Raw genomic sequence first — 27,221 nt, 5'->3', positions numbered from 1 at the left:
CTGGGTCTCCTCATCCTGGCAATGCTGGTAATTCCCACCCAGCCCCAAGGTCAAAGGCCCAGAGATGGAGGGGAGTCACGCTCAGTGCTGCACAGCCTGAACAGTGAAAAAGACATCCTCCCGGCCCAAGGAAGCTTGCAAATCAGCAAGGGAGAGGACTCAGGCCTACAAACGACAAACACCATGAATAAACAGGGGAAAGCACTGGGGTCTTTGAAGGGCTCCATCCTTCTGGCCAGAAGCAGGGAAGACTGCTTGGAGGAAGTGCAGGGGAGTTGGGTGTGCAGTAGCAATCATAGGGAGCACATTCAGGTGAAGAAGGCACACCTGGAAGGGATTATTAACAAAGATAACATTTATTCAGTTGGAACATGCAGATTCTATGCTCAATGGTGTATATGCATTAGCTCCTTTAAATCCTACATCGACACTAAAGTGGCTACAATAATTATCCCCATTTCAAAGAATGAGAAATCAAGACACATAATGGACAAGTGACTTGCCCAAGAACACACACAGCTGGAAAGCGGCAGGTTCCAGAATGAGAATGCCAGTTGGCTTGACTCCTGCATTTTTGATGCCTGAGGGAGGACCCAGCAGTCACAATGGGGACAAAGATATAAGATAAGGGAGAAGGAGGCCCGGTTCTTTTTCTAGGCCAAATCAACTTCCAATTAACCTCAGGCCCTTCGCTGACCACCTGGGGCCTCCTAGGTAGGCAAGAAATACTCAGCTAATGAAGGTCAGGACTCAGACCCACTGGCCTCTGCAAAAGCCACAGAGATAGTCTGGCTCACTCTGGGACCACAATGTCCAAAAACCCATCCTGACCGATCTTACACCAGCCCCAGGGCAATAGAGGGCCAGGCCTTGGACTCCAGTCCTAGAATCCAGCAAATATCTTCCAAAAGCAAAGCATAGCTTTGGCTTAGCCCACTGGGGGACAGTTGGTTTTAGAGGTAAGAGCAGAGAATGCAACAACAGCCCAAGTCCAATTCAAATACCTTGGCCCAGCTCTGACTTCAGGGAGCACCTGGGGTCAGGGAAGGTCATCTTGACCTCATGTGCTTGTTAGGAGGAATCTGTGAAACCAGATGGATGAGAGCCAGTACAATGCCTGGTGCCCATAGGTGCTTAATAAATGCTAAATTCTTGCCATTGATCTTGAGGTTCCTCTTCTCCTTTGAGTAGGCTAAGCCTGGGATAGACTCACCCCAGTCCTCACTTCCTGTCTTCCCTCCAGGCCCTTTGAGTGCTGACAATGTTACTGCTAATCACTGCTAGAAACAAGAGACAACAGAAACCGCCATGGGAGGTGACAAAGGTCTGTAAACTCCCTCATCAGCATCCTCCTGCTTCTTCCTTGGACAGAACCAGTGCTTCAAGGGGGGAGCTTTCTTCAACTCTCCTCACCCCAGACCTTCCCAAGGTGCTATTCAAGCTTTGTTCATCCATCCACCACTCACCGAACACCTACCCAGTATTCTAAACATGAGATAACTCAAGGGTAAATGGGAAAGCAACCCAAGGGTCCATCCATAGATGCTGGATAAACAACATGTGCTACACACATGCAATGTAATATTATTCAGTCTTCAAAAGGAATGAAATTCTGACACATGCTACAACACGGATGAACTGTGAAGACATGCTAAGTGAAATAATACAAGAGGACAATACGGCAGGACTCCTCTGACATGAGGTACCGAGAGTAGTCAGATTCACAGACACGTAAGAATAGAGGTGACCCGTGGCAGAGGGAGGGGGAAATGGGGAGCTCCATTTAACGGGTACGGAGCTTCAGTTTGATGAGATGGAAAAGTTCTGGAGATGGATGGTGGGATGGTTGCACAACAATGTGGGTGTACTTAATGCCACTGAACTGTGCACTTAAACATAGTTTCAGTGGTACATTTTATGTTATGTATATTTTTATCACATTTTAAAATATTTTATGTCCTTTAGTAGATGAATGAATTAATAAACTGTGGTATATCCAGACAATGAAATATTACTCAGTGCTAAAAAAAAAAAAAAAAAAAGAGAGCCATCAAGCTATGAAAAGACATAAGAGGAGCCTTAACTACTATTGCTAAGTGAAAGGAGCCAATCTGAGAAGGCTACATACTGTGTGACTCCAACTACATGATATTCTGAAAAAGGCCAAGCTATGGAGACAGTGGAAGGACCAGTGATTGCCAGGGACAGGGAGTTAGGGGAGAGGGATGCGTAAGCAAAGGTTTTTAGGGCAGTGAAAATACTTTGTGTGATACCATAATGACAGAGACATGTCTTTATCCACTTGTCCAGACCCAAAGAATGTACAAAGCCAATGTAATGTAAATCATGTAAACTTTGGACTTTGGGTAGTAATGACATGGCAATGTAGGTTCATCAGTTGTGAGAAATGTACCCCTCTGGTGGGGGATATTGGTAATGGGGGAGCAGGGGTTATGTGGGAAGTCCCGGTACCTTCCTTTCGATTTAGCTGTGAACCTAAAACTGTTCTAAAAAATAGTCTTTAAAAGAGGTGGCAGGGGGAGGGGGGGTTGCAAATGGGAGCTCTCCAGCTCCCAGAGATCTCCCTGTCTAGTTGAGGACACAGACAGGTGAACCAGCGTCGCAAAGCCGTGTGCTCAGAGCTCTTGATCATGAGGGCAGCTGTCTCAGATGGCCTTTCTCCAGCCCAGAGGGCAGAAGGTTCTCTGGAGGCAGTGACTCCCTCCCGTCCCTTCTGTGTGCGGAGCCTGCAGCCTAGCATGGTCATCTCAGGGGGTCCCCGACCCTCGCTGGAGAGGTCCCTTCAACTGTGGCATTCAGGCCTGTGGGTCTAACCACTACTACCCTCACCAACCATGGTTAGCTCTCAGCTGCTCCACTGGAATTCAGTTCTGGTAAGTAAGCTTTGACCTTAACAGAAATGAATGTCAAGGACAAAACACTCCCCAAATGACCCACCTCGGCCCCTGAATTGCTACCTCAGACACCCCTGCTTCCTGTTATTCAATTCTCCTCTTTTCACCAGCCTCCCCAACCTTCGTTCCAGAACTTTCCAATCCACCTTGCCCCTTCATCAGACACTTCCCACACAGAGAGGGCTGCATGGGTGGAAAGTCAGAGGGCCCGACTCCAATGTGGCAGCTCTCCACTCACCTGGGCTAGAGTTAGAGGTGACAGTGAGATGCCCTCAAGCTCTAGGGCAAAGATATGCAAAACTGAAAAGAGATAGAGTCGCCCAAAACAAAGCTAAACCTGACTTAAGATGGAGGAATCTAAAGAAGGAATGTGTCCCTCAGAAATGGCCAGAGGCAAGAAGAGAAGAAATGTCTGGATCCAGAAGTCCAAAAAAGTAGTCACTTTTTATTCATTCATTCATTCATTCATTCATTCAACAAATAGTTCCTGAACCTTCGCCAGGCACTGTTCTAGGTATGACGACAGAGTGAACAAAACATAAGATTCCTGTTTTTGTGTGGCTTATATTCAAGGGAGGAAGTCAGACAACAAAAAAAGATAACTCTGAAAAAAAAAAAATGACACTTCAGTGGGTGACAAGTGATTCAAAGAAAATAAAATCAACAAGAGGAGTAGAGATTTCCAGGTTTGGGAAGGGAGGGTTGCAAAGGCTGGTTATGCCGAGAAGCTGGTACTTGAGCCAAGGCTTGAAATGAGAGAATCTGCCATGTGGATGTCTGAGAAGGAGGGTGCCATGGTGAGGAGATTACAGATGCAAAAGACCAGAGGTGGGAGGTGCCAGGAGTGTTGAAGAAGCCCGGTTCTAGAAGGGTGTTTGCAAGTGGGGAGTGGGAGATGAGTGAGGAAGGAAGCAGGGAGCCAGGCCGTCTAGGGCCTTGTAGGTCACTGCAAAGACGTGGTGAGACATAGAGGTAAATCCCAGCACTGTTCAGGGGGACGGGGTCCTCAGCAATGGAGTGCGGGCCTTCCATCCCCTCCCAGTGGCAGAATGGGCGCACCAGGCTGTCAGGAGCTGAATCATTTAAAGAGAAACGGACCATGACTGACCTCCTGCTTGGATTGCCACAAGGGAGGCAATCAGTCCTTCGGGTCACACCCTTGCTTCCCACAGACAGGTCTGAAAGAGGAAGAGGATGCTGGAAACCGGAGCACTGTCCTCACTGTGACACTTCTACTTTTCATTGTAAATCAGTATATAATATGGTATGGTATGGTATGGTATGGTATGGCATGGTATGGTATGGTATGGCATGGCATGGCATGGCATGGCAAGCATGGCATGGCATGGTATGGCATAAACCAATGTATATATATAAAAGGCTAAGTGACCGTCCCACCGGCCAGTACATTTGATGTGCACTGACCACCAGGGGGCAGACGCTCAACGCAGGAGCTGCCAAGCTGCCGTGACTTGGCAGCAGTGGTTCTCCGGTGATGCACCCTGGAACCAGAGAGGAGGGAGCCTGATTCCTCGCGGGGCCGTGCAATTCCACATTTGGCCAGGGGTTACATTGTTGCTGGGGCACTGTCAGCCCCGAATCTGGTTTACTGCCGAGCTGTGGTGACTTGGCAGCGGCAGTTCTTGGGTGACGCATCCCGGAACCAGAGAGGAGGGAGGGTGGCCCCACTTCCTTTCTATGTGCACAAATCCATGCACCAGGCCACTAGTATATGATATAATATACATCCATGCCTCAGAGCTTATATAGTGTGACTCCAGCCCCCAGAGCTAAAGCGGCCCTGGGTGGGCGGACTAAGCCAGTCCCTAAACCTGCCCAGCCCCTGGACTAGGCCCCAAGGCCAGTGTCTTCTCCACAGCTTTCCCACTATGTGAGGTCGTTCGACAGCCAGTCAGCTGCCCATCCCTTGGTACTATTCTGACCTCACCACTCAACTTTTGATCCAAACCACTGCACCTCATCCAGCCTCAGTTTACTCAACTATAAAATGGGCATTATACTTCCAACCTCCAAGGTTGCCTGTGGGAACATCTGACAGCCAGCAGGTGTATGGTTTCTGGTCTCGCCCTTCCTTCCCTGAGACAGACCCTCACTCCTCCTTTGTCTGACCATCCCCAGCAGGGCCTCCCCAGCCTCCCAGCAATCATCCTCAGCCACCTGGCACACCGCACGCAGATACCTTTCTGAAGCATAGGCCTGGTCATGCCCCTTGCCCGAATAAAACCGAACTCCCTGAGCATGCATCTGGGAGCCCTCGCTCTCTAGCCCTGACCCAGAAACAGAATGTTCATTCTTTCCCCAGGGCTGTGCAGCCTCGCCTTTGCCTTTGAACACCTGCCTCTGGTTAGAATGTACTCCTCTTCTCCGCCTGATGAACTACCAGGCATCCATCATGTTCTAGAGCCACGGCCTCCTCCCCCTAGAAGCCTTCCCAGGCCCTGTCTGCCAGGCCAGTTCTCCCTCCTGTCTGCCCACAGCACCCCATGCTTTCTTCTGTCATAGCACTTATTACTACACAGTCGTTAACCACTTGGGTGTGTGTTTTTTCCTACTAAAACATGAGCTCCTTGCCCTGGCCAGTGCACTCAATGGTTAGAGCATCGCCACACACTCCAAAGAGTCATGGGTTTGATTCCCAGTCAAGGGCACGTACGTGGGTTGCAGGTTTGATCTCCGGCCCTGGTTGGGGCACATGTGGGAGGCAACCGATCGATGTGTCTCTCTCACATCAATGTTTCTCTCTCTCCCCCTCCCTCCCTCTCTTCCACTGTCTCTAAGAAAATCCATGGAAAAAATATCCTCAGGTGAGGATTAACAAAAATAAAAATAAAATAAAACATGAGCTCCTTGAGGACAAAGGGGAATCATCTTCTCAAATGCCATATTTCATCATTTTATGAACCACGAAGAAAAAAAAATGCTGCCAATTACACCATGACACATTGCCTTCTTATCACCGGGAATTTCCACTTGGTACTTAGTGAAAGGGCTCTTCTGAACTTACTTAGAAACAGCTTTTGAGATAATTTCTCACTCTGTGCATATTATATACATTTATATAGGGAATCAATCGATTCAGGCATGAACATCTCATGACTAGCAACCCCAAGAGCAATTGTAAGAGCCATTGATTGTTATGCCTATCCCAGTTTTAAAGATGTTAAAATGGGGGGGGGGGGGGAGGGGAGTGTCTGAAAGTCAAGGAAACACAGATCACTGGCCTGCAGAAGCTGCTGAATCAGTTCCTGTAGGCTTGCTATGGGTTTATGACCTGCCCTGGGCCACTTCTATATTGCCCTGGTGTCTCACAGGTTCAAGACTTCCGGAGGGGCAGGTTGGCACCAAGCCCATGCTGTAGAGGCTCCTTCAGAAGCTCCCCTGGAGGCAGGGCAATAGCACGGGCCTCGGAGGAAGTCCTGGTTTCCTGGTGGGCGGGAGGACCAGGAATGGGGTGTTGTAGGGCAGGTAGGAGGTGAATGGGAAGTCCTTCAAATCCCGGGATGTTCGGCAGAGTCGGGCTGAAACTATGAGCTTCGGAGCACAAAGCCTTAGGCCTTGGAAGGATGTTTTTATTTCTGTGTAAACTTTTGGACCCCATGTCCAGAAACAGCAATGAATATTGTGCTCTGTGCTCTGTCTCCAGCTGCCCCACTGTCCCTGGGTATGAGCTGAAAAGGGAACTCTGTATTTTTGGAAAGTGAGAAACAGGGAAACAGTTATAACCTAGGGAAAATAATTACGCGTTCAGGCCAGAAATGCCCCACGGTGTCTCCATGTGAATGCAATTTTGTTTGAACGAGTTGAACTAAATTTAATGTGGCTGATCTTGAATTTGCAACACACACCATTGCTTAGTGTTATATTTTAAGCTTAGATAATTTGGGGAGGCCATTCTCAAGCTTCTAACAGTAGGTTACCTTGAGCTTCACTCTGTGCACAGAGGAATTTGTCCAAGCTCAAGGGGACTCAGGGGTTCGGCCAGCCTAGATGCTTGACAACACACAGACTGGAAGAGGCAGGAGCAGGAGGCCTGACTGTGTCCTGGGAGGAGCCCTGCACTCAGAGGCGGGGGGCATCCCATACCTGCTGGGTGAGTGGGGCTTCTGTGACACGGGACTGCATGACCCCCGCCCCCCTGGACAGCGGTGAGAGAGCACCACCCCTTAACAACCATATGAGTTCCTGGGCCCCCTGCAGTGCTTGGAGTTAACCCTTTGGTTGCTGGATCGAAGGGAGCACCAGGGGACTCCAAGGGAGGAACCAGTGTGGTGGGGTGGGGGGACTCACTCAGGACAGTTGCTATTTATTTACCAACCTCTACAACATTGATACAGTATTATAACAACCCATTTGACCACACCCAGTATATATCATATAAATGCCCATTAGCTTCTGCAAAGATTAAATGAGATCATATAGTTGAATGAATGATCGAATGGCATTGTCAAATCTATTGTTTACGAGTCATGGATACTCTCATCCAGTAAATATTTTTTTCTTTCTTTTTTGTTTTTGTTTTTCATCCAGTAAATATTTATAAGACATCTCAAATGTGCCCGTTTTTATGTCAGGTGCTGAGGATGAAAGGCTGATTCAGAAGGAACCCTTCCTTCTTCAAAGAGTCCCCCTTGGGATAATAAGTGATGGGCGGGAAGGGCATCCCCAGTGGAGGGAACGGGATGAGCAAAGGTGCAGAGGCGAAAACAAAAGCAAGCAAAAGCAAGCAAGCAAACAAAAGAACACAAGAAAGCAAGCCAACAGAAAGAAGCTTCCCTTGTTCTGGAAGCTTGTGGTCAGTGCAAAGTGAGAGGCTGGAAGCGACAAGAGATGGGGCTTGTGCCTTAGCTGGTTTGGCTCAGTGGATAGAGCATTGGCCTGTGGATTGAAGGGTCCCGGGTTCGATTCCAGTCAAGGGCACATGCCCAGGTTGCGGGCTCGATACCCAGTAGGGGGCATGCAGAAGGCAGCTGATCAATGATTCTCTCTCATCATTGATGTTTCTATCTCTCTCTCCCATTCCCTTCCTCTCTGAAATCAATAAAAAATAAAAATATAAAAAATTAAAAAAACACAGATAGGGCTCCTGGAAGCCCAAGTGATGGCCTCTCTTGTGAGAGTTGCGACTGCTCCGCAGGACAGTGAAGGATGGGCAGTGGCAAGTTATTTCCGCACTAAAATAACCACTCCAGCGGCACATGGGTAATGGTTTCCCGGGGCTAAGGGTGGACGCAGGGCCACCTAGGGAGCCATTGCACTAATCCAGGCAAATAACAATGTGGCAAAATGTAAATCGGTAGAAGAAATTGAAAATATAAAGTGGGTTTTTTGTTCGCTTGTTTAAGTGAAAGAGTGAGAAAGAGATAAATTGGACCAAAACCAGATCCGTGAACCTAGGGTTGAAGAGAAAGTCACATACCAAAGAAATATTTACAAGTAGGACTGGGAAGTTACCTAAATGAGAGTGGTGAGGGAGAAAGAGTAGTCACGAGGAACTCTGAGGTTTCTGGGTTGAGTGACTCAGAGGTGACAGTGTCACTAAGATCAGAAACTGAGGATCAAGAGCATGTGTGGGGGAAGGCACTGGGGATGTGTTAAGCTGGAGGACTCTCTAGAGTCTAGAACATCCCAGTGGAGATGTGTATCAGGCAGGTTTTCCTCCTACCCCCACTAGTTTTCCTCAGGTTTGCTTTGGGTCACACTCTCTGAGTCCTGGAATGAGAAAGATAATTCTGCGGATTCCAATTACTTTACCATAATCTTTGCTTTCATGAGCAGACACCTTATAGTTTAAAAAGTTAGTAAAGATCCTGCCCATCCTATCATTTATTTCCTTTGTTATTGAGGGGTAGCCTACAGACAGAAATGTACATACATCCTAAGAGTACAGCTCAACAAGCATGGTCCACACACACCAGTAACAATCATAAAACATGTAAAAATCTCTCAGAATCCTCTTTAAGAACTTTCATTTCAGAAGGGTAGACTTTGAGCAGTCATGGTTTTGATGCAATGAAACCCAACCACCCTACTTTACATGGAATACAAGTAGGGTGTATTTGTATTTGAGACTGACTCCTGCCCACTTCTCCTCCCTCATCCAATGCCACCACCACCTCCATCCCCTTCCCCAAGTCAGCCCTGGCCTCAGGGAGCCTCAGTCTCCCAGATCCCCACTGCTCACCCACCCACCCAAACCCACCGTGCTCCTCACACCTTTCCCCACTTGCTCACAGGTCCATCCTGCAAATGGTCTCTTGGGCTTCCTCTTCTGTGGAGCCTTCCTCAATTACTCTCTTACCTCCCATCTCTATTGCAGCCCATTTCGGTGGCTGCTTCTTTTTTGATTTCTAAACTCTGTAACAGCACAATTACATGGCAGCTTCTCCAGACTGAGCTTGAGTCTTAACTATCTTTGGAGCTGATTGCCATTATTGAGCACTCAAAAATGTCAGGAAGGAAGGAAGGAAGGAAGGAAGGAAGGAAGGAAGGAAGGAAGGAAGGAAGGAAGGAAGGAAGGAAGGAAGGAAGGGAGGAAGGAAGAGGGAGGAAGGGAGGGAAGAAGGGAGGGAGGAAGGGAAGAAAGATATCTCAGAGAATTCACTTTTATCTCAGCTCCTGAGCCTGACAAAATTATGTTTGCTATGAAAGAACGGGAATCAGAAACCCAGGCTTGCTTGTGTCTGAATTCCACAACCAACCATGGACCACGGACAAGTCAGTCAACCTCTCCAGGCCTGATTTCTTCCACTTTTCACATGTCCATGATCCCTAAGCCAAGAGTTTAGCATTATAATAAACAGTCCGCTAACGATCTCATTCTTCTATTTCCACCATCTCTCATTTGGTCTCCACTCATGTGAATACAGACTGATGCAAAACATATTGCTTTTCATTTTTTTACAGTCTGAAATGTAAATCTGAGAGACAGAGAGGGGGAGAAATGAGAGATGCTGGATTCTTCCTACACATGATACAATAAAGTTAAATAAAATGGGGTTTTAATTGTTCTGCAAGGGGGCAAGAGCAATGGCTCGATTAGCAACGCCACAGTGGCCCTCTCCCCCGCTCTGCAGGGCACTGAGATGGGCACCTCCTCAGGGGCAGCCTGGCTAACCGCCCCACATCAGTCATTCTCTTTAATGAGGCCCCTCCATTCAGACCCCATTTTCTTGTACACAATTCATTTCATTAAACGGCTGCAGCTGCAATTAGGAGTGGGAGAATCCAGGCATGTGTTTGGGTTCGAGATGTGTCTTGTGTGATTTTTCAAATACTTTGGGTTTGGCAGAAGCCAAGACACATTCTGTCAAGTCCTTGTTCCCCTTCGTTTTTTAAGCCCATGTGTATTCGCGAGAAATGTGGTCCATCTGATTCTCATTCATTTTCGCTTAACTCAACAAAAAAGTTGTCTCGGCAGAGCTAGAAAATATCCAAGCAGCAAATCCAGTCTCTTTCATGGAAGCCTTCTTAGAATCTTCCTCTCAATTTCCCCGACGGTTTGACCATCTCCATACAGGCCAAGCATTTTCTTTGTTGCCTTTGCACTAGCTCCGTAAGGCTGGGATGGCCTTCACTTTGACCCTTTTCTCTGCCTTTTGACTCCTTTTCTCCATGGCCTAACTGCAAATATGGTCACCCCCCCTCCCCACAGTTTGTTACCTACAGTCAACCGCTGTCCAAAAACGTTGAAAGGGAAATTCCGGGTATAAGCGCATCCTAAGTTTTAAATTGCACACGTTTGGAATAGTGTGATGAAATCTTGTGATATTGAGACCTGACTCATCCCTTTCTCCTACGTATCCACACTGTACACTCTCCCTGCCTGTTAGTGAACAGCTAGTACCCATGGTGGTTATCAGATCCACTACCCTGGTATCTCCATGCTTGTCTTAAATCACCCTTACTTTGCTTATTAATGGCCCCAATGGTCACCAGTAGTGATGCCGGCAATTCGAATATACCAACGAGAAGCCGGAAAGTGCTTCCTTTAAGTGAAAAGGTGACAGTTCCGAGTTAATAAGGAGGGGGGGTGGGGAGGAGAGAATCGCATGCTGAGGCTGCTAAGATCTACGGTCAGAATGAAATCGTAAGGAAGGAAAAGAATTTGTACTAGTTTTGCTGTCGCACATCCATCTGCGAAAGTCACAGCCACAGTGTGTGATGAGTGCTCAGTTACGATGGAAAAGGCATCATTACGTTTGTGGGTGGAGGACGTGAGCAGAATATGTGTTCTGATTGGCAGAAACTTGTGGCCCCAGAGAGCACTGAGCCTTTACGGAGACTTCAGCAAGGAATCCCCTGAAATGAGTGACACCGAGACACCAAGCTACTCACTGCCAGTAAGCGGCGGTTATACAGACTCGGGAGTAGGTTTGGACTGAAAAATACAAAAATCACTGGAGAGGCTGTGTCTGGCGATGAAGAAGCCGCCGTCGTATTCCCGGAAGAGTTAAAGAAGTTGGTTAGGGCTTGGTACTCTCCATGTTTTCAGGCAGCCACTGGGGGTCTCGGAAGGTACCCCCCCCCGCCCCGCTAGATAAGGGGGGACTTCTGTAACCCCACGGTCCTCTGAGCTCCTGCTATACTTCACCTGTAGCCCTCACCAGCCTTTCTTCCATTCTGCTCTGTGTCGCAGTCCTCTGTTGAGCCAGGTTAGCCAAGCCCTCACTGACGTCTGCTTTCATGTTAAGCCCTTGACCTTAATTAAAGGTCTTGACAAGAAATGACAGACAAAAATTGGCGTTTGTGGGAAAGCTGTTGCCCAACACGTTCATTATCGTGTCTATCGATGTCCCTACGTGGGCTTCCAGGTGATAAGTGAACTGGAGGCTTGAGGACCCAGAATAACAGAGGACTTCTTCCTCTGTGTGGATGAGAGCTACGGAACAACGCTGGTTCCCTTTCTGTCTGAAGGCTGCCAGGAAGCTAAGAAGCAGTTGATGTTTGGTCATAGCAACTGTATTGCAAGCTAGCTTCCTTCTTTTTTTTTCTTTTTCTTTTTCTTTTTCAGGGACTTGGTTTTCTATTTCTATATTATTAATGTTATAAGGGAAAAGAAAACCCACCCTTCACTGTCAGTCGCTTCAAAGTCTCTGTAGAACAGCAGAGCAAAATAAAAATAATCAGAAAGAAGCTACCCATGATAGTTTCATCTGCAGAACAGACCTAGTAGTTAGGAGTAATGGGAAAAAGTGTTGCTTTTAATCTTAGATTTTTCCATAAACTGTTTGAATCTTTTGCCATGTACATGCATTAGTTAATATAAAATCAATTAATTTTTTAAACTTAAAAAATAGTTAATTACACTTAATTGGTGTGTTTTTTTTTAAAAAAATAGTTATTATTTCTAATTCTGACTGCCCCAGGAACACAGCCTCTGTCATTCATATTCTTCCCTGAATCTCCCTTCTCATAGCAGAGCCCTTTGTACATAACTGGAATTCACAAGCGTCTGTTAAGTAGATGAGAAACAGGCCCAAGTGAATTGAGAAGCCAAAGACAGAGCCGCTGGCTTTGGATCTTGAGACAATTTTGGATTCAAAGCCCAGCTCTGGCGGGCCACACAGTCCTGAGATCCGGTTACTTGGATCCGACAGAGCTTCAGTTTCTTCCTCTGTAAAATGGGACTGTTTCAGGGTTGTTTTGAGGATTAACCCAGAGACAAGATGCTTAGTATTACAAACTCCCTTCCTTTTTCTTGTGAATATTCCTGGACAGAAAACAAACAACAACAAAAACGCTGTATGTTTTAAACAGGTAACTGACCACCGGAAGCTGCACTGCTGGGGTGCACAGTGCATGCTCTTCAGAACCACAGAAATGAGAGAAAATAGAAAAAAGAAAGAAAATCCAAGCCCAAAGTTCTCTTCCAAGGGGTGGGGTAACCCTTACCTGGTCCTAGAAGCTTAGCCCTCCAGGTGGGAGAGAGCGGGCTGGAGCACGGAATGTACCCCAGGAGTGCTGGAAGAAGGAGGGACGCTGGTTCTCCACGTCCAACTCACTCTAGAGGTGCAGTAGAACGGTTTTTATCAAAATGGAATGTGAGTACCCTGGGACGCAAGATGGCTTTATGTGGCACACGGTGAAGCATGTGTTATTTCCATTGTTATGCATTTATTGAATTATGGTTTGAGCTAGCACATCCAAATTGTGATATTGCACATTATTGTTAGGTATGTCTTAAAATGTCTTGAAAATGAGTAGATTTAAAGAAAAATATCAATCATTTTAGGACTGGTAGGACACATCCATGCCAAAAAAGGGAATGCGGTTCTTGAATCACCGGAAGTGTGGGAAATACAACTTTAACATGTGGGTCTTGAGAACTATTTGTCGTAAGGGGAGTCGTGACACTGGGCCCCTCAAGTTTGGTCCCTAAATGACTTTCCCAAAGATTCACCAATCGCACCTACACATTCCACTCTGGCCCCACTGGGTTTCATACCAATTCACCACCACAGCTTGCATTCTCCCACCTCATGCCTTTATCTGCCTGGGTACCCCTCCTCTGCCCTCCCTCAAGCAGAATTAACCCCTCTCCCTTTGGAGCTCCTTGTGCACCCCACTTGCTATGATGACCCTTGGCACCTTACACTGCAATTTTTAGGGGTGTGTCTCCTAGGCAATACCTTATTTACCTCTCTGCCCTGAGCCCCTAGCCTAGGGCATTAAATAACTTTCAAAAAGTGAAATAACTTTAAAATACCATTGAGGTCATGCTAACTCAAGGCCATAAATACTTGTTTTAATCACTGCGGATCAGAGGTCACACAAAAAACATGGCTTTTCTCTCCCCACTACACTCCAGGTATACTCCAACGAGGCCAGCTCCACCTGGTATAAGCTTTCCTGGACTCTGCATCCTCTTTCTTAGTCTGCGATTATTTTTACGATTATTTAATTAATGTATTTCTACTGGCAATAGACTGTCAGCTCCCTGTGGGTAGGATCACCTCTATCTTTGTTCACCACTGGTGTTCCCAATGCTTAGCACCACGACAGACACACAGCTGGTCTGGTGCTCCCTAACCATCAGCCATGTAAACGAATGAATGAATTTCTCTCCCTATACACACACACACACGCACACACACAGAGTTGGTCTTCTAGCACTTACATTGTTATAGAGATCATTGAGGGGGCAGATGGTTGACACAGAGACCAGTGTAAACTCTCTTGTTTGTTTTCCAGGCAGATTACAGCAGAACACGATACTTGCCAACCAGAAGAGGAGAAATTCAAAATGGTAAAAGGAGCATTCTCACTCACAGGGCTCAAACAACACAGAGCCAAAATAATTTTTTTTTAAAGTATACTCCAGCAAAAGAGTATTTCCCTGGCCAGTTTGGTTCAATGGATAGAGTGTCAGCCTGTGGACTGAAGGGTTCCGGGTTTGACTCCGGGCAAGGGCATGTACCTCGGTTGTAGACTTGATCTTCAGCCCTGGTCAGGGCCTGTGCCAGAGGCAACCAATCGATGTGTCTCTCTCACATCAATGTTTCCGTGTGTGCGTGTGTGTGTGTGTGTGTGTGTGTGTGTCCTCCTCTCTTCCACTCTCTCTAAAACTCAATGGGAAAATATCCTCAGGTGAGGATTAACAACAACAACGAGAGTATTGACCGAGTCCTTTCAAGGATTTTCCCAGCCATCAAGAGGACTAGAACGTTAAGGACTAGAACTTTAAGAGAACTGAGGAGACCAGAGAATATATTACATACACTGACAGCTCAGAGCTGGGAGAACACCAGACCACAGGAAGATAGAAGGAGAAAGAATCAGTGTGATATTAAAACAAAGGCAAAGCCACTCTAAGAACTGCTTTTGTCTAGCCAGACAACAGATTTTCTAAAAGATCAAACCTACTTTATGAGCTCAATGTGTAGCAGAGTTGCAGGGAGAATGAAGAAACGGCTCAGCTTTGAGAGCTAGCAGGTCCACTGCTTTTTTCATTGCTTAGGTTGAGACTATCTAGGCTGAGGCCATGCGGACAAAGTCAAGAACAGATCCAACCGTCCAGATGCATCCCGATACTTTCGAACCACGAGGGACTTGCTCCATCCCCTCCTTCACATTAGGGCTAAAGAGCCCGACAAGCAGATGAAGCAAATGATTAACCCAAGCTCTCGGTTGTGTTACAGGAGTGCCCAGTCTGCAGGCCGAGCCTTCCAGCTGCGTGGAAGGGCTCGCCCTCCTGCCCATCCTTGTTCTGTGGCTACACAAGACCAAACAGCAAGCCTCCCCAACCAGCATACCAAACAAAGTCCCTTGGCAGCGAGCTTTGCCTTCAGATCAGTTGTTTGGCATCACGTTTTAGCTCATCTATGGTCTATTATCTCTCGGTGGTTTTCTATCCCTCACGCATTCCTGAGGCATTCGCAAATGGTGCCAACTTGGAAAATAAGCAGTGAGCCTCTTGCTTCTTTGTTGAAACATCTCCTGGTTTCAGGCAACCTACACTGATCATGCCAATTAAATATGCCAGATAAGAGTCACTGGCTGGTCCCTGAGCTCCTCAAAGGCAGGGACCACTTTTCTTTTCTTTCCTAATCCTCACCTGAGGACATTTTTCCATTGATTTTTAGAGAGAGTGAAAGGGAGGGAGGAGGAGGCAAGAGAGAGAGAGAGACATCAATGTGAAAGAGACAGATAGACTGGTTGCCTCCTGCACACGTCCCAACCAGGGACAGGGTGTGAATCCGCAACTGAGATACGTGCCCTTGACCAGGAATCAAACCCACAACCCTTCAGTCTGTGGTCCGATGCTCTAACCACTGAGCCAAACCAGTCAGGACAGGAACCACTTTTCACTTATCTGTGGGGTCCCAGTGCCAAGGCTTGCATCTGGTTTACAGTAGGACAGCAAAAGGCTGTTCAGCTATCATACAGAAACCTGTTGGCGTATGGGACAATGCTCCAACCAACTGAGCCACCCAACCAGGGCACACACCTCGGTTGTGGGTTCAATCCCCAGTTGGGGCACATCTGGGAGGCAACCACAACCAATCGATGTTTCTTTCTCTCTCACATTGACCTCTCTCCCTCCCTCTCCGCCACCTTTCCCCCTAAAAATCAATAAAAACATACCCTTGGGTGAGGATTTAAAAAATAATAATCATCCTTGGCCCACAGCTTACAAAGATGCCTAACCTCTGTGGGCGTTAATATTCTCACCTATAGAGTACCATGAATACCCACCACCTTAGAGAATAGCTATGAGGATGGAATGTGGTAACAATGTGCATAAGCGCACCAGGCCCACGCGATGCCCCATTCATCGTAGCCCTCACAATGGCCAGGTCCTCCATCAAAGCTGATGCAAGGAAAGGATGAAGTAAGTCAAAGTTTAAGTTGGTCCTTTTCTAGGAGACAAGCAAGCAAGAAAGAAAAGGGACCAACAAATGTGATTACCCACCCTGCGAGCGAGCCGTCAGACTTTCCTTTGCTATTTCTTGTCAGAGCTCGGAGCCCTGTTTCAACGCCAGCCCAGCCTCATCCCAACTTCTGCTTCATCTCCCAGTGAAGTCATAACGCTGGGCCAGCTCCCTGTCTATTGACACAGAGAGCCTGTGAGTCACAAATTCAACAGGATGACTTTGCTGCAGGGTGATTGACTGGAAAATGTTCCCTCATCTGAAAAACTTTTTTCAAGCAAATGGACATGCTTATTTTTGCAACATGGAGTGGAGGCTCTTTATTTATTTGACGTTGGTCTCTGCGACATTCCAGCTGGCCCAGGGAGGGCTCCCAACGCTCACGATTTGCCTTCTGAAGTTACATATATTTTTCCTCCTCGGGCTCCTTCTCCCTTCCTGCCGACTATTATATCTAAAGCAAACAGTCCCAGCACAATAGTTAGATTGCACTTGAATTTGGTGTTTACTTGACATTTACCCACTGGCCGTGCTGGACAGCTCAGTCATTCCAGAACGCGGCTCGGCCAGCAAGCATTGTGTTCCGCCTGTGCTCAACCCCATCAGCACAGATCCTGAAACAGCTAGACGGAGCCCTGGGAAGTTATTTGTGCTGCTAGGTTTCACTCTGACGCCTGAATTGGTGCATGTTAGTGGGGAGGCGGCGTCAGTGTCTTCAGTTTTCCCAGGAAACATCTTCCTTCACCACACCGGGCAGATGGGTTATGCTGACACCACTCTTTCCTCCTTTAAATCCAACTCACACACAGCCGCAGTCTTCATTCTAAAACAGATCTCCTCGAGTCCTGGTGCTAAATCTCAGCACTGGGCACAGATCACCAATTTGATGCGCTGAGTCCCAGTTCTTCTACTTCCTCCTCTGTATAATATACTTACTAATACGGACCTCGCAGGATACTTGTAGGCATAACATATGCAAAGAACCTAGAGCAGGAGGAAGGTCTTAGAGAGTCCTGAACAAGCGGGTTCGCCTCCCCTCCTGAGGCCCATGACTTCGGCTTCAGGAAGGTAAAGGGCTCAGTAAGGGCAGGTTGGAGGGGTTCCTGTGTCAGTTCCATGCAGGAAGGAGGCTTGGACTTGGCTGGGGCCCAGGACATGTATTTCATAGCCCCAGCTCTGCCCACATGTGGCATGGGAAAGTCACCCCCACTCCTGAGGCCTCTGTTTCCATGTGTGCAAAGTGGAAGCCTCCAGTTACATTCCAACATTGAGTCAGGAGGGAGTCCAAAAACTGCCTAGCCCCAAAGGTGATGTATGCAGATGCCAGTATTTAAAAGGCCTACCAGCCTGGCCAGCATGGCTCAGTGGTTGAGTGTCAACCTATGAACCAGGAAGTCATGGTTCAATTCCCGGTCAGGACATATACCGGGGTTGTGGGCTCGACCCCCAGTGTGGGCTGCGCAGGAGGCAGCCGGTCAATGATTCTCTCTTATCATTGAGGTTTCTATCTCTCTCTTCTTCTCCCTTCCTCTCTGAAATCAGTAAAAATATATTTTAAAATATATATATATTATATAATATATATATATATAAATAATCCTATATAATAAAAGGCTAATATGCAAATCGACCAAACTGTGGAATGACCGGTTGCTATGATGCACACTGACCACCAGGAGGCAGATGCTCAATGCAGGAGCTGCCCCCTGATGGTGAGTGCGCTCAGCCAGAAACCCTGAGCAGGGCTCAAGGCTGGTGAGTGCAGGCTTAGGCCCGCACTCCATGGGGTGCGGGCCTAAGCCATCAGTCAGACATCCCCCTGAGGGCTCCCGGACTACAAGATGCCACAGGCTGGGCTGAGGGACCCCCTCCCCCCAAGTGCACGAATTTCGTGCACCGGGCCTCTAGTAAAAATATAAGGCATATCTATGTATTAACATGGATGTCTGCGGAACATTGCTAAGTGAAAATAAAATTTACAAAACTGTGTGAAATGGTAATTGGTATTTTAAAAACAAATTTTAATATTTTCATATATGCATGAAAATTTGTATCTGGATTGGTAGGATATGTAAAATAAGCAAACATTAATTTTTGAAATCAGAAACTTAACTTTAAAAAGTAACATAATAAAAGGATCACAGGATTTTGTTTAAGCATGGTGTACTAAACAAATGTGTTTGTGTGTGTGTTTTTAATTGATTTCAGAGAGAAAGAAAGGGAGGGAGAGAGAGAAACATTAATTTGTTATTCCATTTATTCATGTATTCATTAGTTGCTTCTTGTATGTGCCCTGACCAGGGATCAAACCCACCACCTTTGCATATTGGGATGATGCTCTAACCAACTGAATTACCCAGCCAGGGCACAAATGTGTTTTCTGGTTCTCCTTTAAAACCCCATTCAAGGGATTGTAAGGAAACTGAAAAGGCAAAACTGACCAGGACAGAGTGGGAGCTGGGAAGCAGATGAACAAATTGTCCATAAACTCAGGTGAGAGAAAGTGGGAAATGAAGTAACTGATTTTAAAGTGCCAGATCCTTGGAAGTCTCAGGAAGTGGAGACAGTGTGCTTGCATATGAGCCTAACCAGTGATCACGAACAACAGGGGGAGGGGGGAATGCATGTGGGGGGAGTTTGGGAAGGGAACGGGGGGAGGGGGCTGATGACAAATATGTGATACCTTAATCAATAAAGTAATTTAAAAAAAAAAGAAGTGGAGACACCACGTTACTCAAAAAGTAAGGTACATATGGCAATGAAAACAAGATTATTGATTGAAAATCTATATAAGCAGCAGTTGGAAAATCCATCCATCCACCCATCCATCCATCCATCCATCCATCCACCCACGCACCCATCCATCCATCCATCTATGCATCCATCCATCCATCCATCCATCCATCCATCCATCCATCCAGTTAGGCACTAAGACTCCTGGGGAGCCTGGTGCACCTGAGTGACTGCTTTTCCCCTCAACTTGGGCAGAAAATCACAGGTTTACTCTCTGGAGAACTCGATGGAAGAACTCTGGGGGCAGGGGAGCCTGCACAGCTGAGGACAGGGGCAAACAAGGACTCCTGAAGGCTGCATAGGGCGTGGTGATGCCGCCTTCCCTGTGTGGGCTCCAGGAACCCTGGCTGCCTCACTTACTGAGCTGCACAACCCTGGGCCGGCCACTTAACCACTCTATACTGTGGTTTTTAACGGTAGCATGGGGTTCACTTATTTTATTTTATTTTTATTTTATTTTTATTTTTTAGTGGAAGTTTATTGGGAGGAGCCAGTCCTGGAAAAGGTGCAGCTGGGGTTCCAAAAGTAGGCCAGTGTCCAGAGCTTCCGTTCCATGCTGTAGCTGGGTGTAGTTCAGCATTCAAGCTCATTAAAGTCTGTTAGTCCATGTGTGGAGGCCCACATGGCCATAAGCCACGTGGGCACAGGGAAGTATATCCCCGGCCATAGGAGCCAGGAACCCAGGGCACCAGAGAAAGAGAGAGTCTGTGTGTGTGTGTGTGTGTGTGTGTGTGTGTGTGTGTGTGTGGTTCACTTATTAAACAAACTAGTAGCCCGTTTGCACGAAGATTCGTGCAATAGACCTTCATTTACTTGGCTGCCTGCACCAGTTTTCTACCGGCACCGGGGACCCATGCCTTGGCTGTGGCCACCACCTTCTGCCTTCTTTCAGGGTCGGGGCTTGGCCCCAGGCAGTGGCCTTGGGCTCGGCCGCACCCAGCGTCCCTGCTACCGATCGCAGGAGCCGACCCCCAGTGGTTTCCTGCAATCCGTGCAGGCTCCCCGCTGGTGCCCAAGGCCGGGAAAGCCTCCGCCCGTGGCTTTCCCGGCCTTGGGCTCAGCCATACCCCAATGTCCCTGCAACGGTTTCCTGGTGGGCGTGGTTGGTGGGCGTGGCTTGGGCGTAGCGAAGGTACGGTCAATTTGCATATTTGTCTATTATAAGGTAAGATATCTATTGCATACCTCTTATGTACCGGCAAACCACAGTATGTTCTGGAATAAGAGTAAGGCAGGCAGGGTCTTTGCCCCTTGAAGCCCGCATGCTAGTGCACCACTGGCAGCACCAGCCTCCGAGGAGAAAGGAGTTAGTGCATATAAAGTACTTGGCACACCGCTTGGTTCAGCGTCTGACAGTCATGATGTTAATTATTAATCCGAATGTCCGTGCTTCCTCTGCTTCCTGAAGGGAGAATACAGCGAGTCCTTCCAGTACTCTCCCGGGAAAGACGAGGTTAGAACATGGCCGGCACAGTCGACCAGCATATAACTCTTCAATGGTGATCTTGACTGTGAAATGGCCCTCTGTCCAACCTAACTCTTGACTGGCTTAGGAAGGGATCAGGTCACTGGTCGTTGTTCTAGACTTGACACAACCAAAAGAAAAAGCCTTGGCAAGTCCTGGCACGAACCCGGGAAGTGTGATTCCCAGGTAAATGTACACCTGGCCCTACTTAAAAGTATCTCTGGGAGGTTTTCGCTGAGCCTGGTCCTTGGTTGTTGCATCTGCAGGGATGCTGGGGTGTGAAGGGGCAAAGAAAACGCTGTGAGAAAGCATTTTAGTCCTCAGATCCAGAATTGGATCAGCTCCCAAGGTGTGGTACTGCAGAATGGTTTTCAGGTTTATCAAAGTGGGATAACCCAGTCAGGTTTCCTTGCTGGAGGGGAGAAACTCACAATGGCAGCTTTCACATCCTTGATCTCACTTAATCCTCAAAACAGCTTTGTGAGGCGAGGACACTCTTCGCCCCAATTTACGGACAGGGAAAGTAGAGAGCAGCTAGACGACATAACCTTGCTAGACCACATGACCTTGCTAGACCACATGACCTTGCCCAAGGTCATCTGGCTAGTAAGAGGGAGCACAGGGCCTGGAATCCAAATTTAGGGGTGGCTGTCCCAGCCATCTCCCCCAGAGTATCTGCATTACTTTTTTTTGTTTTGTTTAAAGTATTACATGTCTCCTTCCCTCCCCTCCCCCCCACTGGCCCACTCCCATACCGGAGGGCAAGCCCCCACCACCCCAGTGTCTGTGTCCATTGGTTATGCTAATATGCATGCATACAAGTCCTTTGGTTGATCTCTATCTCTACATACTTTGATCCAAGCCATTCCTTCATCTCCCATAACCCAGTGAATTCTGCCAAGACCCTCCCTTCACTGTAGCTAAAGGGTGCAAAGAATTCAACTCAGATAATGACACTGGAATCTGCACTCAGCCCAAAGGTAGTGTCTTGGCTTTAAAGAAGCCCAAAAGAGTTTCTATTTCCATGGAAACCCGAGTTTGTTGAATGAAACACAGAACACTGAAATCCAACAGTTCTGTATCTCCCATAAATACATCAATCTGAGAGCTTTGCTGGGTGAAAGTGGCAAACAGAAAAATTCATCAGTAACTGACAACACAGACTGAGTACTGTCTTGGAGTAGATGACCTTCTTGAATCCCTATTACAATGCTGGGAATGCCACTGAGATTAGGTAACTATTCCAGGACTTCCCCTTGTAGGACGTTTCTGATAATCCACTGATATAGCTTCGCCTAGATTTGAATGATCCACTTTGAAAAGTGCATCAAGCACAATAGGAGATATTTGAGCGCTGCAGAAACTTATTTTGGCCTTTTTTTTTTTTTTTTCCACATTAACACTGGCCATCCCTCCCAGCACTCTCCCCACCAGTCAGTACATTAAAATGATTAACAAACACAATGTTTGTGAAGAAGAGGCAACCGCAGGGTAATCAAATGCATTGTTGTTTTTTTAAAAAATCATTTCCCTAGCTCAGAGTACATAATGTCAAATTGGCAAAAATACCCTATCTTCTTGTGCTGGCCACAAACTGAGAAGAAAATTAAACACAGGATTGTTTGTTTCTTGTTTGCATTTCTCAGGGTGTGAAGCATTCATTTTCAAACCTCCAAATCCCTACACTTTCCATAGCGCAAAAATTTCACCTCCATTCTGATTGAAACCAAGGTACAGTGTTTTTCCCAGAAGGGCCACATTGTCCTAATCTACAAATCTGAGGGACGAAGGCTGTTAAATTAAGAAAATAGTATCTTGGAGAATATGCTGTGTTAGCTCTCCTTTTGATTCTAATCCTTTTTGGGAAAGAGTTTACTAGGCCAGGGAAATCAAGGAGAAAAGTCCAGCAACAGGTTTTTTCTACTGACTTGCCTTCTTTACTAGGTCATTTACTTTTAAATGCTATATTTATTTTCAAATGCATATAGTATCAGAATATTCTTCTTGTGGCCTTAAAAACAACCATACTAAAAGAAAAAAACAAAAAAACCAATCAGACTAGATAAAAGGGTAAATGCTTGGCCCTGGCCAGGTAGCTCAGTTGGTTAGGGCATCGTCCTAATACACCAAAGTTCTGAGTTTTGATCCTCGGTCAGGGCACATAGTAGCAACAACCAATGAATGCATAAATAAGTGGAACAACAAATTGTTCTCTCTCTCTCTCTCTCTCTCTCTCTCTCTCTCTCTCTCTCTCTCTCTCCCTCACCCTTATTCTCTCTAAAAATCAATCAATCAAAATTTAAAAAGAAAAGCAATTGCTAATTAAAATGAGAGTTTTTTAAAAATGGTAAATGCTAGACCCTAATTTCTTTTAAGAGAAATATTACTACTACATATTTTACTTTTAAGACATATCACTATGTACTATATTACATTTAAAAATAAACAACCTGAAAAGAGAGTTTTTGTTGTTTGTTTCGGGGTTTTTATTGTTGTTGTTTGTATCTTCTTAACATACAGGCTGAGGACACTGGAAAGTTGAATCTAACACACTGCTGTCAGAATAGTTCAAAAGTTTTTAAGATAATCCCATTAAGTCTGGAGCTTATTTTTTAAATAGCTTCAAGAATGCATTGGGCCTAAATTTGGGGGGGGGGGGGTTTAAGAACATAACTTAAATGATCAAACCTAAAGGTTCACGAAAAAGATTTTAATTACGTTTCTGAGAATCAACTTTTTAATGTCTGTGACTCATTTTCTGCTCTAAAAACTTCAATCCCCAATGTTTGGGTTTTAAAGGCAATGGATTTGGCTACAGAAAAGAGTGGACTCTTTCTCCATTTGGTTTTGGTTTGCCTTTTGGTTATTTTTGTTTGTGTTTTCGAGTTGGTTTTATTACAATGCCTTGGCCAGGCCGTTCTCTCACTTTTGTCCAACTGTTTTGAGAGGCCAGAGCTATGAAGGGCTTTATTTTCGGTCGCCTCCATAGAGCTTTTCAAAGAAGGAAAAGAATCGGGTGGAGAAAGAAAAGGAAGGGAAAATAGTACCAAGCCAGTGAACTCGCAACCAGAGAGAAGCGTTATGGACAAGCAGGGCTCCCAGATGAATCGTTTATCCAGGCAGTTTTGCTCACTTCCTTCATCCTACAATGAATACTTACTGGGCACCGGTCCTGAAGACGCCACAGTGGAACACAAGCCACACACAAGTAATCAGATAATAGCAGTCCACTGGGCAAATGGCCTGGCCGAGTCACCGCACGGCTTTAGTAGAGCTCAGAGGAAACAGGACGAACCTGGATGGGAACTAACGGCCCAAGGGACGATTCAGAGGGGCCCTGGGGTTTGAGAATGAGGAGGGCCCCCGAGGGGAGAAGAGGCATTTCAGAGAGGAAAAACAGCCAGTGAAAATACACGGCGTGTGTTCAGAGACTTGAGAGAACATCCCGTTAACGTTTAGGGAGGGTGGGGCCAGCCCCTAGAGATGATCCTGTAAAGTCTGTTAGCGCCAGAGTGGGAAGAGATTGGTACATCAGGCTCAGGAGTTGGGTCCTGCTCCCTCAGCCTGAGGGGAGCTGGCAGCAGGGAGGTGAGCCGAAGGGAGCTGGTGCGCAAAGTGGATTGGATCTAGCAGGGAAATTCCAGTGGGACTATCGGGGAGGTGAACAAGGAGAGGCAACAGTTTGAAGGTTACAGCGATAATTAAAAGCTACACATAAGGAGTGCTTGAAACAAGGCAGCCCAACTTGCAGTAGGAGAGAGAGACAGACAGACAGACAGACAGACAGACTTAGGAATGGAAACTGTTGAACTTCCTGGATGCCTGGGTGCCCGGTTCAAAGAAAATGAGGGAGGAATCAAGGGCAACCTAGGTTTGTAGCTTGGGAAGCTGGGAAAGAATGAGGAAATAACGTGGGGACAACTATGAGAAGAATCTGGGTGACAGGAGGCTCCTGACAAGAATGGGGATTGATGAGAACTGAAAGGAAAGACGGGCTCCCTGCCGACAGACTGTTCAAAAAGGAAAAGCACGTTATTCATTCATTCAACAAACACAGAGCATGACCATGTGCTGGGCAGGCTCTGGACTAGGACTTGGGGATACCTACCGTAGCGGAGAAAATAGCTCCTGTCCTCATGAAGCTTAAGGTCCCCCAGAGAACACTGGAGATAGTAACACCCCACCACATGCTGAGTGTCAAGTCCTGTGCTGAATACTTGACTTGCAAGATCCCACGTATCCTCCTCATCACTTTAAGACGTAGGTGCCATTAACATCCCCATTGCATGGAAGAACAGGCAGGCAGAGCGAGCGAGGTTAAGCAACTCACCCAGCTAGAAAGCAGCAGAGCCAGGACACAAACCCAAGGAATCTAGTGCTTCCGCCCACTTTCTTAACCTCTGCACAAGACTGGGCCTTAAGAGAGCTGGAGTTTCCAAGGAGATGCAAGTGGAGGCTGAGGGAAGCCTTTGCCTCCTTGTGAAAGTGCAAGCCCCTCGCACAGTTATTCATCAGGAGGTGTTTCATTTCAAAAACAATTTGGATACTTCAAATTATCTCTTGTTCTCTCCTCATTAAAAGCTTCTCTTCTCCTCCCCCACCCCCCAATAAAATAAAATAAAAGCAGCTCCTTCTAAGTCCTGTGGAGCCAGGTGCCCAGATCCAGGGCCCAGTTCTGGTGCAGCCCTCCCTGAGACCTTGACGCAGCTTCCTCCATCTATCACACCCCTGCATGGCTCCATATTAATCCCCCAGCACTAATGGTTTCCATCACACCTTCTGCCTACTAATGCAGTTTGTACTGGAAGGAAAAAAAAAAATCTATAATTCCAAGGACGTTAATAATTAACTTCCATACCACAAAACTTGTAATATCAGTTTGCTGAAATAAAGTCACCAGTAAGTATTTAATTCTTCTTTAAAGGGTGTCTTCTATTATTATTATTTTAGAGTACAATTTAGTCATCAAAGGTTTACTCATCCTCATGTTTATAAATTATACAGGGCAGCAACTTAACTCTTCTGGACCTACCTGTTCTGAAGAGAGGGAGGGTCATAACCCTGTTGTCACACCAGGCACTTGCCTTGAAAGGAGATGATTTGTGAACTCGAAGTTCCTTACCTCTTTTAGAAATCTGAGGTGAACAGAGAGATTTCCCTTTATGATGCAATCAGAGGACTCACCAGATAGTTGCCTGCCACTAAGAAGGACTGGCTTTCTTCCTCCAAAAGACCTATTGGGAAATTCAAGTTTGTCTTTTTAAGTCGAGTTACAGAATCTTGTCTTGATTATATGACATAATAATAGTGGCTTTCCAATTCATCTGTGTAATAGTGTGTGTGTGTGTGTGTGTTTTCATTGTGGTGGTTACTTTTGTTAAAGGGCAAGAGCTACTGCCTTACTTCGAAAAATTAAAACAAAGCAGAGAAAACCCGTAGGAACTGGCTACCTAAGTTGGAAGCTCCCAAGTCCTGACTTCCATGTCTGCATCCTGAGGGGGATGGCTGCCCATCAAGGGCTCATCCAAGTTCATTGGGGTTTAAGGAACCTTGGCCTTCATGGAAAAACCCTGAAGTCCTAGCATCCCAAGTAATGTTTTGACTTCACAAAGACGGGGGAGGGGGTAACAGGTGTTTCCTTTCTTGAGTCCTCCTTTTGAGAGGGGCAGTATCTTCAGAGTTAAAGTAACTGGCCTGCTCCTCTGGGGTGGGGTTGAACCCCTCTAGGCCATGGGAGGGAGGGGCAGGGTTTTCCTGTCAAAGTAAGGCCCGCTCGCCCCCTCTCGCCACCGTCAGGCCTTAGCCAAAGCCCAGTTAGGAGATGGAAGTCATCTTCCAGGGAGTCCGATGCTCCGGACCTAGGACCTAGTGTTGGCCGAAAGGGCCCAGTGAATTCGGGGGGAGACGCATTCCAAGAATGCTCCTGAGGTCGGTAAGGAGTGGGGAAACCAGGGATAACACATACTCTGAGGAAACCTCATAGGGGACCATCGTCTCAGGACTCAAACAGGTGACAAGGACGTAAAGTAGTAGGCAGCTAGAGCTCAGTGGAGGTGAGTGCACACCCTGCCCAGGGACGGGGCTTCGACGCTTTTCCAAGCCCCCCTCTTCCCCTTTGTTTCCTGGGCCTACACCGGGCGGCCTGAGCGGCAGCGTTCCCCGGTGAGGGTATCGGTGGAAAGACAGGGCGGGCGGAGCCCTCGGCGCGCCTGAATCCAAGCTAAACACCTCGCAGGCGGACGTGCAGCAAGCGATACCCAACACCACACTCACGTTTATTTAAAAAAAAAAAAAAGCGCGGGGGCGGGGGGGCGCACTCTTTGCCGACTAGATGAGGGCGAACACATTTCCCGGCTGGAAAACTACTGATCACAAACTAAGGGGGGACTCGGGGTGGGGAGGCAGAGTTGTAAGACTGAAATAACGATCGCCGCTGCCGCTTCCTCTTCTCTTCCCGGTGGAGAGGCGGCAGCCGCCAGCGCCGGGTGCCCTTTTGGAGACTGGGGTCCCCCCGCAGCGCTCCACTTCCTGGCCAGGTCCCTCGCGGGGAGGTGGACCGCTCGGAGCCTGAGCCAGGCGAGCGAGTCGCCGTTTGACCTTCATCTCGCCATTTCACCTCTTTGTGACTCAGTTTCCTCACCCATTAAAGTGGAAAGG

General features: G+C 47.0%; 1 long non-coding RNA gene across 2 annotated transcripts in view; it reads right to left on the bottom strand.

Annotated features, from left to right (window-relative positions):
- The window catches only part of LOC114231674 (uncharacterized), a 94,301-nt gene extending 68,619 nt beyond the window's left edge, over nucleotides 1–25,682 (bottom strand). For both annotated transcript variants that reach the window (XR_008558309.1, XR_003617651.2), the window contains exon 1: nucleotides 25,597–25,682. This is a non-coding gene — a long non-coding RNA (uncharacterized LOC114231674). The remainder of the gene's footprint in view (nucleotides 1–25,596) is intronic.
- Between the last annotated feature and the right edge of the window lie 1,539 nt (nucleotides 25,683–27,221).

This window comes from Eptesicus fuscus, chromosome 15 (genome assembly GCF_027574615.1).
Source record: "Eptesicus fuscus isolate TK198812 chromosome 15, DD_ASM_mEF_20220401, whole genome shotgun sequence".
Taxonomy (NCBI): domain Eukaryota; kingdom Metazoa; phylum Chordata; class Mammalia; order Chiroptera; family Vespertilionidae; genus Eptesicus; species Eptesicus fuscus.
The sequence above is the reverse complement of the archived record's forward strand: the minus strand, read 5'-3'. Positions and strand labels throughout refer to the sequence as shown.